We start from the raw sequence: 17,860 nt of genomic DNA on the forward strand, positions 1-17,860 counted from the left end.
TACACAAAATTCTTTTTTAATGACTCGGTATAATCCAAGACCTGCAGGATTTAGATTTTTGGTGGTATTTCTCTGACGTTGCTCCTTATTGAAACTCTTTTCATATTGTGATTTTTGAATTCTGTTGTTTTTTTCTATATTTATTGATTGAATATTTTCTGTAAGGAATCAATTCTCTTATTTTTTTGTTTCAAAATGGTCTCATTATTTAGTCAATGAATTACAATTTTTTATTAGTATTAGTTATTTTGGTGCTCAAATTGTCCTAGATTTGGTCAGTGGAGTCCTTTTAAATGGCTACTGTGTTCTTTGACTTGTACTTATTAACCTCTGAGTTCTACCTTGCTTTTTGTTACTACAAAGATATTCCAGGCACAGCTTTTACTTTTCCTGCCCTTGGCCTAAAATCACCTGGTTTTCATAATAATAAAAACTAATTTGGGGAATAGCCATTAATGGATACCAAACTAGTGGTGAAAGTTTAAAAAGTAACTCTACTGTACGGTGATTACCATAACATAAAAAAAAAAAGCCATTGACATTAAAAAAAAAAGTAATTCAACATTGTATTTATATAGTCTTAAAGCTGCCCCAACTCTATCCCACAAGCATCTTGCCCTAAGATGCTTTTAATTACAATGGAAAAAATAGTAATTTTACAATGAAGAAAAAACTAGCAGATGCCATCTTAACCAAGTTATCAAAGCTGAACCACTGCCAGTAAGGGATAAAATTAAATCATGCTCCTCCTGAAACTATACACAGAAAAGGAACCAGCATCAGGAATGTGGTACTTTTCAAAACAATATATAAGCATAATCTAATCATCAGGAAAAAATTAAATAAACCATGCCTAAGGGATATTCTACAAAACAGCTGACCTACCCTTTGAAAGGTCAATCTTGTGACAAATAAAGACAGAAAAAGTGTTGTGATTAAAAAGACTAAAAAGACATGACAACTGAATGTAATTCATAATCTGGAATTTTCTTTTGCTACAAACAATATTATTGGGATAGTTATTAAACTGTCAGATCTGATCAAATGTTGAAGATTATATATTATCTTACAATATTAGTTTTCTGATTATGATAACTGGACTAAAGCTATATTACAGAGTATCTTGATTTTAGGAAATAGACAATAAAATATGCAGGGATAAATAGGCAGCTACCCTGTAAATTCCTTTCAAATGATTCAGAAATGAAATTCTATCTTGAGAGTAAATATGGTAAAAATATTAACATTTGGGAAATCTAGGTAAAGAGCATACAGATATTCTTTGTGCTACTCTTGCAATTTTCTGTCAGCCTGAAATTGAACATTATACTACTATAATCAAAGAAAAAAATATAAAGAAAAATATTTGAAGTGACTCTTTTGGAAAAGTGTGACTACTCCTTGCAATGACATTCAGCGTGGTGCCGGACATCTCAGAAGTGATCTTGGTTTTTGTTTTTTTTTTTTTTTCTTTCCTTTAAATAAGTAACAACCCCCAAAGGTAGCTAATCATTAATTCATTTAATATTTTTATAATTCTACAGATCATAGTAACTTATTTAAATTTTATGTGGTTTTAATTGGAACAATATTGGAATTTCAGGAAGATAAAGAGAGAGAGAAGTCTCACAAATTCAGAAAATAAAATAATTGGACTAGATGACGAATTTAAAAATGAAGGAAACAGCAGAAACCACTGCCTGCTAACAGATTCCACTTCTTACTGACAGACATTAGCAAAAGGAGGGAGCTCAGAAGGACTTTGGCTATTAATTATTCACTGTCCAAGGTTGCAAGGCTTTAAAAAAGGAACTTAAGATCAACTTAAATCAGGTCAGATTTCTCATTAGGCTTTCTTTCTCCTATTTATTTTTTCCTACTTACCTCCTCTCTCTACATTTGTTGGGACCTAATGGGCATTGATGATTCTCTATAGGGTGATATGGCCAGAAATTCATTGCTGACCTTTAACAAATGATTTAGTACATTTTTTAACATACAGAGAAAAATAGTTAAACTTATTATTTTTTTTACCTATAGAAATATTCTATAAGCATGCCAATCATGAAAAGATTGTGGGTCAGACACCCTAACACTAATACTAATACTAGTCTGGTATATAACTGAGATACTTTTCCACTTACATTTGGTACAGAAAAATATATGACAGGGTGTTTTGTTGTTGTTGTTGTTTTTAAGAAATCCTTAAGAAACTTATGGAATTAAAAAAAATCAGCCAATATGGCACACAAAAAAATATATAATAGCATATCTATTACTAAAATTAAAATTAAAATATATACTGCTTATAAAGACTCAAAATAGGCTTATTTCCTCTGGTGGCTATGTGTACAAAAATATTAATATATTCTGTGTTTACTGTACATGGTTATTGTTCTTTGGCTATTTTTCCCCTGTACAAATTTAAATATTAATGAACTAATACTAATCTCTTTAGAATACAGCCGATAAGTATGTTTTTGTTCTGAAATTATACTAGCATGATTTTCCTTAAGATTTATGTAAATTAAACCCCTACCAGCACCTTGGCTCCATTTGTTTAGTTTTATGTGTTTTTTTATTTTTTTTTGTTTTGGTTTCATTTTTAAATAGATGTCAGTTATTGGTATAATTAAAAACAAACTGTATCCTTATGGAATTCAATATTCAAATCTAAATACATTTATGTTCATTTTGTATTCCACCCTACAGATTAAGTGAAATGAAATTTTGGTCAGGTGCTTTTCTGAAGTCATTTCCTCATTCTCCTCTAATTCAACTAGGTTGGCCAAACTGTTTCACAGTACACCCCAGTGAGAAAATGCTCTGTGTTTTCACAGTATTCTTGGTATTCACCATAATGTTTGATGCAATTTGATCTCCCTTCCATCTTCACAGTCATGCTTTCCTTAGGCTTTGGTTGCTAGGGAATTCTACACTAATCTAGTCAATCTATAGGAACTGCTTTGTAGTGTCAATCAGGCCAGTGTTGGCTTATGACTCAGAACACACAGCTGGCTCCTACTCATGGTAGAGCAGGGCTTTACCAAGAGAACTCCTTTGTAAATAACAGCTTTTGATGGATCATGGAACTTAAGGTAGATGGGATACAATATAAACCAGAATGGACTAAAAATTACAAATGAGTGAGGATCGATATATTGGCTATTCCAAAAAGGTCTAAATATCGTTAAAGATATTGAAGAGTGAGATACAGGAAAAGAGATCAGAAAATGAGGTTGGGTAATTGGGACTCCAGAGGTGGTGTGGCAAGTTCCAGCAGCAGTAATTTTCAGGTTGTGGTAGTGGGGGAGGGTAAACAAATCACTGGGAAGTGAGGTAGCCATAAACAGCAAGTTTAAGATGTTCTATAGGTCATGGGTATCTGCTGTTCTTGGGTATCAGGAGAAAAGTAACACTGAGACAGTAACTATGAGTCAGGAACAGGATGAGCAACTGTTGTGGTTTTATAACTAAAAGTCCCTGGAGCCTTCATAGTCCTGGGCCAGCTGCAGCAGTTCGCCACCTTCAGTGAATGAGGAATGAGAGCAGGAGTGAAGAAGTTAGCAGTTTCCTAAGAAGCAAGAATTTTGTAGGAAAAGGAAGGTATGACTCTCAGGAAATGACATAAAAGTGAAGAAAGACCTTCTCTCCCCCATTACGTATTACTTGGGAGGAAAAAAAAAAACAAACCAATGTTGAGAAAGCCAGCAAAGGAGTTTTTGCAGAGGATAACGAGATTCAGTTAAGGCAAGGAGATCTAAAAACACACTGTGACAGTATTGAGGACAGGAACTGTGCTTGGAGAGCAGAAGTTTACGCGTCCGTAGGGCAAAGATACTGGGGAGAAAGAAAGGGATGGAGGATAAAGAGAGACCACAGATGGATTTATGGAAAATTATGGGATTTAAGTTCAGATGATACAAAATGAGCAAAATGATAAATTATGACTTTTATGATGACTGAGATAAACAGGGAGAAACAATGGAATCAATAATATAGACTCTATAGAAAAACAGGGCCATAAAACTATGGTCTGGAATGTTTTATCTGGTAGTATGTTGATTTCTGGGCCTCCACCTCTTGGGCTGCACAAAATAGTATTTCAGTGATAATAAGTTCCCTCAGTTCCCTAGATGGTGTGACCAAGATGAGAGAGGCTGCTCCCTGAGACTTTTGTTCCAAGGTGGCGGTTGGGGGGGGGGAGGGCGAGGCTGCTGCCTCAGTTTTGCGGGAGAAGACCTCCTTTTCTCTAACCTGTGTCTACTAGTTGGGCTGAAGTTCACCCAACATGATGCATCTTCTTGCCTGGAATTTAGCATTGTGGTAACAGTGGATTTCCATCCACTTTATTTGCATTTCTATCATTTGATCCATAAGCATTTGCTATGTGCAGATACTTCTCTTTTTTTTTCTTTGCCTTTCCAGCTGATACTGGAAACAAAAACAAAAACAAGCATCCCATGTTACAATATGCTCTTTAAAAATATAATTTTACACAGTAGAAACCTTACACAATTTTAATTTGTGAGAGAAATTGAGAAAGCCTTGGCCTTCATATACTAAAAATGACCTTTATATGTGTATTTCCATCATTCATCTAAATGTCATAGGGGAAACTGTTGCTGCTTTATGGTTGGTTCAGCTTTTAACACCTTTGGAATTTTGTTTTGAAAATGAATGCTAGAGGAATCATTTCTGTTAAGTACTGAATATTTAACAACGTTGATTTTCATGGTGCTGATATAATAGGTAAAAACAGTGCTTTTTGATGTAGCTGCTTCCAAAGCATTATTACAAATTTCTTCTCACATTATCTTGAATTCATACTTGCTATCCACACTTGAAATTACCTGGAAATTTATATGCTGCCTTCTTATTAGATGTATTAGATGTGGTAAGATGCCACAAAATCATTTACTAATAAAATTAAGTAGATAGATTTTCCACTAGCTGAGGATAAGATTAAGGAGTGATTAGTCAATAACAAGAAATAAAACTTACTTGAGTCATCATTTTTTTATTTTTATTTTCCCAAAAAGAATAAGTCTCTGGTAGACACTAGATTCAGAGAAAGCTTAATATAATTATGTACCTGTGAAATTTTACCAGCTTTGACAGAAATGCCTCTGAGAAATTTAACAACTCAATTAATGTCAAGGGATCTTATGTGCCTTTCATAAGCAGAGAAAAAAATCCAGAAAAGAAAACCTGTGCACATTAATACTTTTGCATTTTAAAATTACTAACATATTAATGTTTCCCCTGAAGCCATGATAGCATATACATGCTAGAACATGCATATATACCGAGTACATGAATAAAGCATAGATTTTTAAGAACTATTTGTGGAAATTTAAAGAAAATGATCAGTTAAGACACAGTAAAATTAAAGGAAAATTGACCATCTCACAAAATGGTGACACCTATTTCCTGGTGAATTTTGTGTGGCCGAGAATGGGAACATTAGCATCAAAGTTTCAGAAGCATGACTGTTTTAGCTTTTTGAGATTGAGGCAGTTTACAGAGATGGACTTAACCAATGCAAGATACTGATGTGGATTAAAAATAGCACAAAATATGGCTGGTAATACTTGTAGGAACATGGTCAAAATATGTTCTGCCTAACCTAGTGAATTGTGGCTAGCAGATTTTAAGACAAATAGCAATTTATATGGTTAAATTAGTAAATTTAACTGTTACCAGATCAGGAAACCTATGTATATGTGATGAATATATTTTCTTTCTATGGTAAGCAATCCTCCATGAGAAATCAATTTTTAATCTAAACATAAATTGAGGCTTTAGAAATTAGAACAATGGAAGTCTATTAGATAAATGTGTCCAGGATAACACAGTCAGTTGATACCCTCCTCCAGAGGGGTAGCCTTACCAGTTGGAGGTAAGTCTATTGACAAAGGTCCTCTCCCTTCTGGACCTTGTTGGTAGTCATGGCCCACCTTGGCTTTTTAAGATCTTGAGTCTCCACAAGCCTGAGCTTACCACCCTTCCTTCTGAGGAACATAGCCCGCTTTTGATAGACATTCAATATGGTTAGAATCTAATCTTAAGAATATTTAATGTACTTTTACTCCTTATGTTGTATTTTCATATATTAAATGCCAAGGTTTGGAAACACAGCATTATTGACATTTGGGGTTGGATAATTCTTTGTTAGGAGAGTCTGCCCTGTGCATTGGAGGATGTTTAGCAGCTTCCCCACTCTCTACCCTACTAGATCCCAGTAGTACCCTGTTCCCAGTTGGACAACCAAAACTGTCTCCAGATATTGTCCAATGTCCCAGGGTGGGGCAAATATAGCCCTGGTTCAAGAGAGCTGATTTAGCCTGCCATATTACCTTAGAAAGCAAAAAGAAACCTGATTTCCAAATTTTTTGGACTATCCTATAGTTGCTGTAGCCTGACTGCACATGTGTTGATGGAGTTTTCTAAATTGTGTGGGGTTTTTGTTTTGTTTTGTTTTGGTTGTTTAGCACTGTAGTTGCTCTATACTTCTACAAAAGAGACATTTTGTAGCCTCCTGCTGTAAAGATAACTTCTTTTAAAAAGCCATTTCCCATGTTGGTGACTAAAAAAACAATTAAAATATGTTATTAATTCTCCCTTCATTTTCTTTTTTCTTATCCTCACTTCCCCCTGTGGCTATGGGCGCATTCCTGTTCCTCCTGTTGAGGACAACTCCCTAAAGCAATTTTATAGTATTTGCTGTCTTCAGTTTCTTTCCTCCCAATTTCTGACCAGGCTTTTCTGCTTCCACTCTTTCACTGAAGATGCTCTAAATCATCAGTCATCTCCAACAACAGTACTCTGTGCTCATCTGGCTTGACTCACCGGTAGCATTTAACACACATGATTTCTAGCATTCATGAAACAATTTCTTTGTTTCCCTGGACACTACACCTGTCTGGTTCTCCTTCTTCGGAGCCCACTCCTTCTTACTTTTTATTTGCCTCTTCCTCCAAATCCCCAGACCACTCTCTCTGCATGAAAGGTCTCCGTCCTTGAACACCTCTCTCTCTAATCCACACTCCTTTCTTAATGATCACTTTTATTACCCTGACATCAAAATAAGAATGACTCTCAAACCTGAATATTTAGCCCGGCCACTTTTCTAAACTTCAGACTTGGTCCAACTTCACTTGGATATCCAAAAAGAAGTTCAAACTTCATTTAGCCAAAATTAAATTCCTCAAGACTCTTCTTGCCAACCAACCTCTTTCTCTTTCTTAGTCTTCAAATCAATAAATAAGAATTCTAGACATCTACTTACTCAGGAGGAAAAAAGGAAGTAATTTGATTCTTCTCTTTTTCTCATACCTCACTTCCCAGGTGTTCGCAGATTCTGTCAGTTTTAAATCCAAAATATGTTAAGGACATGACCATTTATCAAAATCTACTGTTAACCACTTGCCACAATCCATCTTAATCTCTTTTGGAATGTTGGAATAGTTTCCTAACTGTTTTCCCTGTTTTACTCTCTGGTTCTATGCAGTCTAGCTTCAACACAGAAGCCAGAGTGATCCTGTTAAGTATAGATCACTGCATATCACTTATTTTTCAAAATTTCCCTAGGACCTACAGGACCCAAATGATCTGACAAGCTGACCTAAGGTCCTCTAACACTTCTCTCCCAGTTCTCACTGACAGAGACACTTCCTTGCTGTTTCTCAAACATACTGGGTGTGTTTCTACCCCAGGTTTTGGGCATTTTGCAATTTTCTCTGCCTTGAATGAACTTTCCCTGAGAAATTCATATATTTACCAGGCCCATTTCCTCATTTCCTCACTTTCTTGAGGTCAATACTTAAATATCACCTTTTTAATGGATCCTTTCAGGCCACTTTATCTGAAATTTCAGCAGCCTTCTACCTACTCACCAATACTTCCTGCCCCTTTCTGCTTTATTTTACTCTTTTGTGCTATTTACCATGTAAAATATTATACATATTAATCCTAGTTACTGTTTTCCCAACTAGAATATAAAATCCACAAGGCTGAGGGATTTTTGCTTATTTTTGTCTACTGCTGCCACATCTGTGCTTAAGATAATCTTTGGAACATAGGAGGCATAAAGTATGAATCAATGAATGAATCAATGAATGAATGAATGAACAAATGAAGAAGGCATTAACAATTGAAAGAGAAAATACGTTTTCAAACTTATTTTTATAAAATCGTACCTGGTCTTATTTTTAATCCTTTTAGTACCTGTAGTTAGTCCTTTGTGCTACATACCTTTAAAAAAATTTTTTTTTCCTGGACTAGAATAGCCACGTATGTGTTTATTTTATTGATCCTTTGAAACGTTTCATTTTTTTTGTTTGTGCATTGCTTTCTATGACCAGAAGCATGTTGGTACTGTATTAGTTCTGGTCCTGAGAGGAGCAGACACCTAAACCACCTCAACCAGGGGAGCTGTGTAAGAGATTATTATTAGGAACAAAGCCAAAAGAGGAAATGGGAGGAAATGGAGAATCCGGGAGAGCCATTGATCACCTTGTGGTTTTAATCCCAAGTGAAGGAGAAAGTGAAAGGCAGGTTGGGTGAAGTATCTTAGATCGCAGTGCAATTCTAACTGTGAGGCACTCTGACAGTTCTTGAGCCAAGGTCTTTCTTGGGTGGTGCCTCCTATCTCAGCGACAGGCCTCAGGTTCCCTGGTCATACTCAGCTATTGCTGTGGCTTTAACAGGGATGCAGTTAGGGATTTCAAAGAGTTGCAACTAGGTTACTGGCAATTATACTCTGGGCAGGGAGTCAGGTCATAGGGCACATTCTCATGACAGCAATATTTTGATTTTCCGCTACATCATAGTCTGCTTTTTTAAAAATCAGTAATTTCCTTCCAATTTCCTTACCTTTATTTTGTTGTTATTTTCCTATATATTTGTGTTAACATCTTAGAATTGAAGATGAAAACTTGCCATATCACAGTACTCAGGTCTCTAAAAGCCTCCTGTTTTGAAACAAACAATAAACTAAGATAGGTTGCCCTCCCACTCACCCCCAGACAGTTCTGCATTGCTTTCCCGGCTCTCTGCCCTTTCTCTGTATTCCATCAAATCCCCCTTTGTCTGCCTTGTTGGGATGGCTGTCTAGTCCTAGCAGTGTAGTGTAGCAACACGTTCTGACCACACGACCCCACAGCCGGATGGATGACTCAGCTCCTGTACTGCCCCTTTGCCCAACTCACGCCAGCCTCACAGGGCATGGCACTGCCAGGCGCTGCTGGAGCCACTGGCTCATCCAGTAACTCTGCAGTTCACAGGCTGCTTTGTGCCTGGAGGCACCAATTTAACCTTTGAAACCTTAGTCAATGTCTTTCCTCAGCCCCTACCACGGGAGGCAGTGTGGTATCTTGGAATGAGCACTGGCTTTGAAGCCAGATGAACTTTTATTCTACCATTTCTTTGCACATATTTTAACCTCTCTCTTCAGCTTCCTCACATGGAAAATGAGGCAAAAGTCTTCAACATGTACCTCACAGAGTTGTTCTGAGGATCTAATGAGATAATCCAGGAGAAAGAACTTTATAAACAAAGCTAAATATTCTTGAATCGTGCATAGCGCTATGTTAAGAGATCCAACCCATGAAAAATTATGATACGGTCTTCTCTTAAAGATATTTGTTATAATCTCATTTTGGAACACAGCAATGCACATGAAATAACAAAAGGTACATGGGGAAGAAGCTGTCCTCTATCCAAAGACATCTCCTTGTTTTCCTGCTAACAGTCTCCCTATGTTCCCTGGTACACACAAAAGACTCTTGATCTCAGAAACTCAGACCCTAAGTGGGCTTAGTCTAAATCAGTAATTAATAGGATCTGCATCCCCTGAGCCACCAATGGCCCAAACGTGCATTACTTACTTATCTCAACTTCCTACTTCCTCTTTTTTGAAACTCCTATCATCTCAATATTAGATCTGTTTTAAATGCACTTCTGCTTTCCCTTGCACTGGATTTTGAGTAATTTCACTTTATTTTCTATCTTCCTAATTCAAGTTAGCTATAATCTTCCTTCCATGTCAGCTAAAATGCCAAATATGAAATTTTTATAGATCATAAATCATGAGTTAGAGTACCAGAAGGTCTTTTTTTTGTGTGTATATATATTACTGGAGTCTCCTAAATTCTCATACTCTATCTGACCAAGATATCATTGTCTCTTCTAGCAGTTTATATTTTATTAACCATCTTTTCTGTGTGGTCCACTTGACCTTTCTCTCAGGGAGTGCCAGGTATCATAGATGAATTTTACTTTCCTTAAGCATCTTCAATGGGGATCATATTTGGCTGATAAGAGTACTTTGTGTCTGAACAGTTTGGGAAACACCGTGTCCCTGCTTATGTAGGTCAACATTGCTCCAGATGGTGAGATGTGGTCCTCCATCTATGCATCTGGAAGAAGGCCTAACTTCTCCACTGCAAATGCTTCAAAGTCTACATATCAGTTAGGATCCAGTCAGTCAAATAAAACTCATACTAACAATTTCAAAATAAGGGATTCAATACACAGAATTTAGCCACTGGTGATAGAAGGCTGAAAGACCCAAAAGACAGTGGGATAGTTCAGAATGGGGACTTTGGAGATGGAGCTGCCATGGCTGGGATGGGTCAGTAGGGATTTTCTTACACATATTACATAGGGAGCTAAATGGTCCTGAATCCTTAGGTGTCTGCTGTTAATGTGGAAAGGATTCAGAAATAGGAAGAATGTCACTCTCTCCTTCTTCAAACTTCTAGTTTCTGATCAGTGCCTTACACTGGCTGAACACATCTGAAAGCGAGATGGGAAAAGAGTTTATAGTTTGAAATGCTCCACCTTATTACTTTAATCAGGTATAAAAAAAATAGGCTTTGGGACAAGAGAGAATAAGTTAAAGTAATAATAATAATAATAGACAAAGGCTGCAAAGATTATAAAGGGTATAAAGGCTAATAGGCAAGCACTCTTCTAGTGTCATGGGCAGAGTGGATACCACCAAAATATTTACCTCTGGTAGCTTTTTAGAGTACAGAAAGGCTTGCCAGTTGCCACACTCATTTTAGGATATTTTGAAAAAACATCAGAGAATATGGAGGTTCACCCATTATACTAAGATAAATATGTATTCTATCTCTACAGAATCTAAGAGTAGGCAAATTATTTAAAAATATTTAACATGTTAAAAATGTAAAGAAAACAACATTGGTATTCTGGCAATTTCTTAATAAACTAGGACATTCTTTTAAACCATATCTTGAGCATTAAACTTAAAATTATTCATATAATTATTGAGCTAAATTTTCAGAGAAGTAGTTAAAATAGTTTTTGACTTTTAATCAGTGGCTTATTAATGTGTTTGATTGGTTTATCCATGGTTACTTGGTGTAATTAATGAAATTAACATTATGTGCTTCTTATCTTTCCCAGTCTTTCCCTCAAAGAACCAAAGAAGTAAACGGGCTTTTTTTTTTTAGTGTCTTACTCTTGGACAAACATGAAGACTGGTATAAGTCCTTTCCTAATATGCATATCTAGAACCTCTTAATTTGTAAAGAATGGCTGTACTGGAGTTTGTGAGAAATCTCAAGATAACTGACAACTACTATTGCTTTTGTTGATTTGCTGACCACTTGTTTGTCATTTTTGTTGTTTGTATAGTTCAGCAATAGTTCTAATATTCTGTTTTTAAATTGTTTTATATACGAATTGTCAGTAAAAACCAAAATTTGGTGTTCCTCAGGATGAATGAATGAATGAATAGGTGAACAGATAGAAAAATGCATGATGAAATAAATTAAGTAAATTTTTCAGGTAGTTATAATTCCATTCTTGGGAAACTGAGAGAGTGAAGAGCATCACAGTCTAAAAGAAGCTAAGCATTTAAACTTGACCTCTTTTTAAACCTATTTTAGTATAATTCAGCTTAAAATATTAGCCTAAAACGAGCAGAAGCTGTTAATTAAAAACAACCATTTTAATCATTTGTATTATGCAAATAATACATGTTCATCACAGTTACCTATTTTGTGAATATAAAGGTAACACCCACTTTTACATAAAATTAACCATTATAGTGTGTTAAAATAAAGGTTTTTAAAAATTCCCTAGTCCATGACCCTGAGTTAAACATTGCTTTCAATTTGGCAAAAGGTCTGTTCATTCCTATATACAAAATGTATGTATATTGCAGTATTGATACTATGTTTCTAAGATAAATAAACTCCCAATATACCTGCTTTTAATTTTTTTTTCATTCTGTTTATATGTCATGGCTTTCTTTCCTCCATACTTGTCATATTTGTTAAGGGATATAGATTATTTTCTAATGTTTGTACAAGTGCTCAATTTTAATTTTTTTTTTTTTTTAGAGAAAGAGAGAACACAAATGGGTTGAAGGGGGAGAAAGAGTGGGACAGAGAGACTCTCAAGCAGGCTCCGCACCCAGTGCAGAGCCTGACGTGGGGCTCAATCTCACAAACCTGAGATGAACTGAGCTGAAATCAAAAGTTGCACACTTAACCAACTGAGCCACCAAGGCACCCCTACAAGTGCTCAATTTTATGTATTTATCATGATTTAAGTAAGTATTCCCATATTCAGATAATTAGTTCTCAGTTTTTAGCACTATTATATGCAATGTTGTGATATACAAATATACACACAGTTTTTCAGTTCTTGTTCAACTGTATGCTTAGAATAATTTCTAGAAGTAGATTTAACAAATCAAAGCATGTATACAATTAAATGTTGATAGCATGTCATTAAACTACTTTACAAAAGAGTTTTATACGCTTAATCATCAGAAAGGAGTACACGGAGTGCACATTTCACTCCACCCTAAACAACATTTGTTATAGACAATTCTTAAGACCAGGGTTCCTCATCTTGTCACTATTGACATTTTGAGCCAGATAATTCTTTGTTGTAATTTTGAGATAAAACATTCAAATATTTTAAACTTGTGTGTGGTAACTTTTACCAGTTTTTTTTCTTTTAATTATTACCTTTTCACATGTATGTAAAAGCACACACATACATATACAATCAGTTCGAGGGGTGCCTGGGTGGCTCAGTCGGTTAAGCATCTGCCCTTGGCTAGGTTATGATCTCAGGGTCCTGGGATGGAGCCCGCCACCAGCTCCCTGCTCAGAGGGAGTCTGTTCTCCCTCTCCCTCTGCCCCTTACACCCGCTCATGTCCTCTCTCAAATAAGTAAATAAAATCTTTAAAATAAATAGATAAATAAATAAATTTCAAAATTATTAAAAATTTCATATTTTTCACATATTTTCAATCATGTCCAAATAATACCTATTTTATAATATTTAATATTATTTGCTTCATTAGCATTGACATATTTTGCTTTTTCTTTTAGGTAAGGACAAGATTTAAAAACCCCAATATAATTAACATACCAAAAATACTGTCAGTTGAACCAATACCATTTATTGAAGAAGTATTGTTCATAATCATGATTTGAAATGGAAATATAATCGTATACCATAATATATTTAGGAATGCGTTTTAACTACACAATTGTATTCATTTAATTGCCTATTCTGACACTGGGGAGGGTATGTGCTATGGTGAGTGCTGTGAATTATGTAAGACTGATGAATCACAGACCTGTACCCTTGAAATAAGTAGTACATTACGTTAATTAAAAAAATTGCCTATTCTGGCAGAATTTCTGAAGCCTTTTAATTATTAAAAATGTAACATTTTATTCACATCTTAATATGTTTTATTATCTTTTTAAAGATTTTCTTACTAGAAATTGATTTATTCTAATTATATTGTACTGGTTAAAGCCTCATCCCTATATAAGAAAGAGGATTATTTCTGTTCTATATATGTGGGTGTGTTTGATTGTTATATGTTGGTGTTGGAAAGAATTTATTTATTGTTAGGGAAAGACATTTACCACATTTTAAGAGTCTAAATAGTATGTTATTTTGCCATTCAAGAAAGAGAAAATACCTTTTCATGTAACAGTCTGAAAAGAGAAAACAAAAACCAACCAAGAGACATTAATATATTTTCTTCACACTAGTCTATTTTAGTGATGTGCTGGAACCTAAAGTACTTTCCAGAACTAAATGTAACTGAGGCTCACAGTCACCTTATATATTGAGTGAAAACTTAATGGATTCTGTAAATATGAACTAATGAGGATAGACAAAGGTACTACATTCTGGGTGAGAGGTCAGAAACAAGAATGTCATCTACATAAAGGGAAAAGTATCTGGATAAACCAAGGAAAGGAAGAAGTCTGGCTTTGAATGTCACTTGGGAAGTAGAGTTTTCAGAATTTATGAAATTACTGAATAGTTTGGAGAATGAGGATAGTAGTGCTGACATATAACGATCACAAATAAAAAAATTAAAAAATGATGATGATATAGGTACCAAATCATAAATTCAGAATTTGATATGCTTAGTAATCTGTCCTCAGGCATTTATAAATTTGGAAATGTCTATACTGCTAGGAATCTGATACAGCCCGTGAGAATAGATGCCCTCTTCATAAGGGAAAATGTTTATAATAACATGACTTTTCCAATTTCTCAGGAGTCAAGTTGGTAGATGGTAAAGTGCTGATAGTATGAACAGACATTTTAAGCTTTAAAACTAGATACTTCTACCCATATTCTAATCACACTGAAACATTTAGGTATATGTGTATAATTTTAAAATAATTATCATACATTGTCCTTAAAGAAAAAAACTTGACATGAATAGCACATTTCTTTATTCCCACATATCATATCTCTCAGCACTTATTTGTACATTATTCAGGAAAATGTATACACTATGAACTATAATCTCAAACTTTAATTGTTCTAGATTTAACTCTTTATGGATATGTGTGTACAAGCATATCTGCCTTTTACATTCATAGAAATATATCTATGGCTGTATCTATGATGTCTACATGCTAATTAATAAAACATTTATTTTGATAGTGAGAAAAATGTTCCTCAATATGAAGCATAAGATGGGCGCCTGGGTGGCTCAGTTGGTTAAGCGACTGCCTGCGGCTCAGGTCATGATCCCGGAATCCCGGGATCGAGTCCCATATCGGGCTCCCTGCTCAGCAGGGAGTCTGCTTCTCCCTCTGACCCTCTTCCCTCTTGTGCTCTCTGTCTCTCATTCTCTCTCTCTCAAATAAATAAATAAAATCTTTAAAAAAAATATTAAGCGTTAAGACTTGGGATCTTTTTTCAAGATTTTCTCATTATCTTAGGTTTTCAGCAGTTTATATATTATATGCCTAGGAGTGTGTGTGTGTATGTGTGTGTGTGTGCGCGCGCGCGCGCGCGTGTGTGTGTGTGTGTGCGCGCGCGCACGCGTGCGTGTGTGTTTGATCTGTATCTGGCTCGGTATTCTCTGAGCTTCCTAAATCTGTCATTTATTATAGAAAGTCCTCAGCCACTATTACTTCAATTATTTCTGCTTCATTCAGTATTTCTTTTCATGCTGGTATCCCAATTACACGTGTGAGACCTCTTTATATTGTCCCAAATTTCTTGAATATTCTATTCTGTTATTTTTCATGCTTTTTAGTCTTTCCATTTCATTTTTGGAAGCTTTTATTGACCTACATCCAAGTACATTCATTGGGTTCCTTGGCTGTGTTGAATCTACTGATGATCTCATCAAAGCCCATTCTTTCTGTTGCTGTGTTTTTCATCTCTAATATTTCCTTTTGATATTTTCTTAGTGTTTCCATCTCACTGCATACATTACCCATCTGTTCTTGTGTGTTGTCTACTTTTTCCATTAATCCTTAACATATTAATCATAGCTATTTTAAATGACCTGTCTGATAATTGCAGCAATTGTGTCATATCTAATTCTGGTTCTGATGGTTGCTTTGTCCTTTCAGATGTGTTTTTTCTTGCCTTTTGACATGGCTTGTAATTTTTTTTGTGGAAAGCCAGACATGTATTGGGTACTAGATAGTGAGCTAAATAGGATGTAGTGTGAAGACTGATATTAATCTGGCTAGGAATCAGGCTGTGTGTGGTGTTGGCTGTAGCTATGAGTTCCAGAGGCTTTGGCTTCTTTTAGTGTCATTGCTTTCCTCTTCACTCTTGACTTTGGACTCCCCTATTGACACCCCTTAGGGAAATTCAGTGTCTTGCATCTCTGTCTTCTATAATGCACTGCTACTGTTGGTATGGTGGTTAAGTGTAGGGGAGGATGAATATTCTCTACTCTGATTAAATGTCAGTATATTAATGCATCTGCATCTCAAGGCTGTGAAATCACAAGTGTTTCTCCAGTTACATAGCTTATTTCCCCCTGACCCCTACTCCTGTTTCCAGAGTTGACTGTCTCACAGTCATCTTAGGTAAGACAGTAAGAAAATATGGAGATGGATTGGGGAGGATTTCCCTTCCCCAAGCTGGAACAAAGTTTCAGAATTTAGCTCTGGCAAAGTCCCTTCCCTAAAATGTAGGCCTCTTTATGGAGAAGGTTCTGGCACATATCACTAGAATTCTTTTCCTCTCCCTTATGACAGAGCTACAGGCAATTTTTCTCAGATTCTTACTGCAAAAACCTGGTAGCATGATGAGAGAAAAGCCCATGAAAGTGTTGGGGCGGCTCACTAAGATTGCAGCTCCTGGGAATTTTTCAAAAGTTAACATATTAAGTGTTCCTACCAGCTCTTGGCCCCAGATCTTAGCTGTAATTTTGGATTTTCTTGTCTCTCTGGATAGGTGTAGGCAATTTACTTTACAACCTCTTTTCTCTGATGGGTCCAAGAAAAGTTATTGATTTTCAGAGTTTTTTCTTGTTGTTGATATAGAAGTAATGACACCCATGCTCTTTACATCTCACAGCTGAAAATGTAGACCCTTTTAGGGAGGCCTTTGACTCTTGATAATTTGATGATGTGAAGGACCCTGTTCATGGAAGAAGATACACATATGCTAAATTGTCCTGTAAACCTAAAACTGCTCTAAAAATAAAGTCTATTAAATTGAAAAAGTAAAATTGCGAATATATATATATACACACACACATATATATGTGAGAGATATATATAATGTATATATCTCACATGTTTTCAATAAGGATTGAAATATTACTTTTATATAGATTAATGAATAGAGCTTATTAGCAAAATAAAACATTTTCCATGTAGTGCATTTGAGGTATGTAATTACATGGCACTTTCAGATAGTGTATGAAGGTAAAAAAAAGAATATTAAGATTTAAGGTAATTAGTCTCCATTATTTAGTACTTACATCCATATGCTCGACTCCAGCAATTTCACCTCCTTTCAAATTTATTCCTTGTCTTTAGTTGGCCTCCAGCCACCCACTGTTTACTCTATTTCCGAAGTTCCTATGAGAATAGCAGTACACTATTAAATAGTTAACGATGGCTACCTAAGTACCTGGTTGTTAGTATGACAATATAATTAAAGAAACTGGTATCCTGCCATAATTAAGCATCAGGAGGACAAGCATAATCTTCTTGGTTACACATGCATCCTATACTCTAATATCTGAGCCATTACCTAGCCATGCATTAGTGAATACATCTTTGATAATTAAACAAGAGACTCAACATTAAGAGCTCTTATCAAATTGAATAAAAATAATCTATACCTTGGAGACTTTTATTGTGAATATATAACTTAAATTACATTATCAGGAAAAGATGTATCCTGACTACATATAATATCCATTATTAGGTGATACTGACCAATTCAATAAGGACCCTCTCTCCTTTTTTGGACACCAGGATTTCTTTTCTCTATAAATGCAGAATAATATTTAATTGAATGAAACATGAGAGATAAAATATCAATTTTACTTACTTATAAATACTAAAC

This window comes from Callorhinus ursinus, unplaced genomic scaffold, assembly GCF_003265705.2.
Source record: "Callorhinus ursinus isolate GAN/ISIS: 27379988/994484 unplaced genomic scaffold, GSC_fseal_2.0 scaffold2, whole genome shotgun sequence".
Lineage (NCBI taxonomy): Eukaryota > Metazoa > Chordata > Mammalia > Carnivora > Otariidae > Callorhinus > Callorhinus ursinus.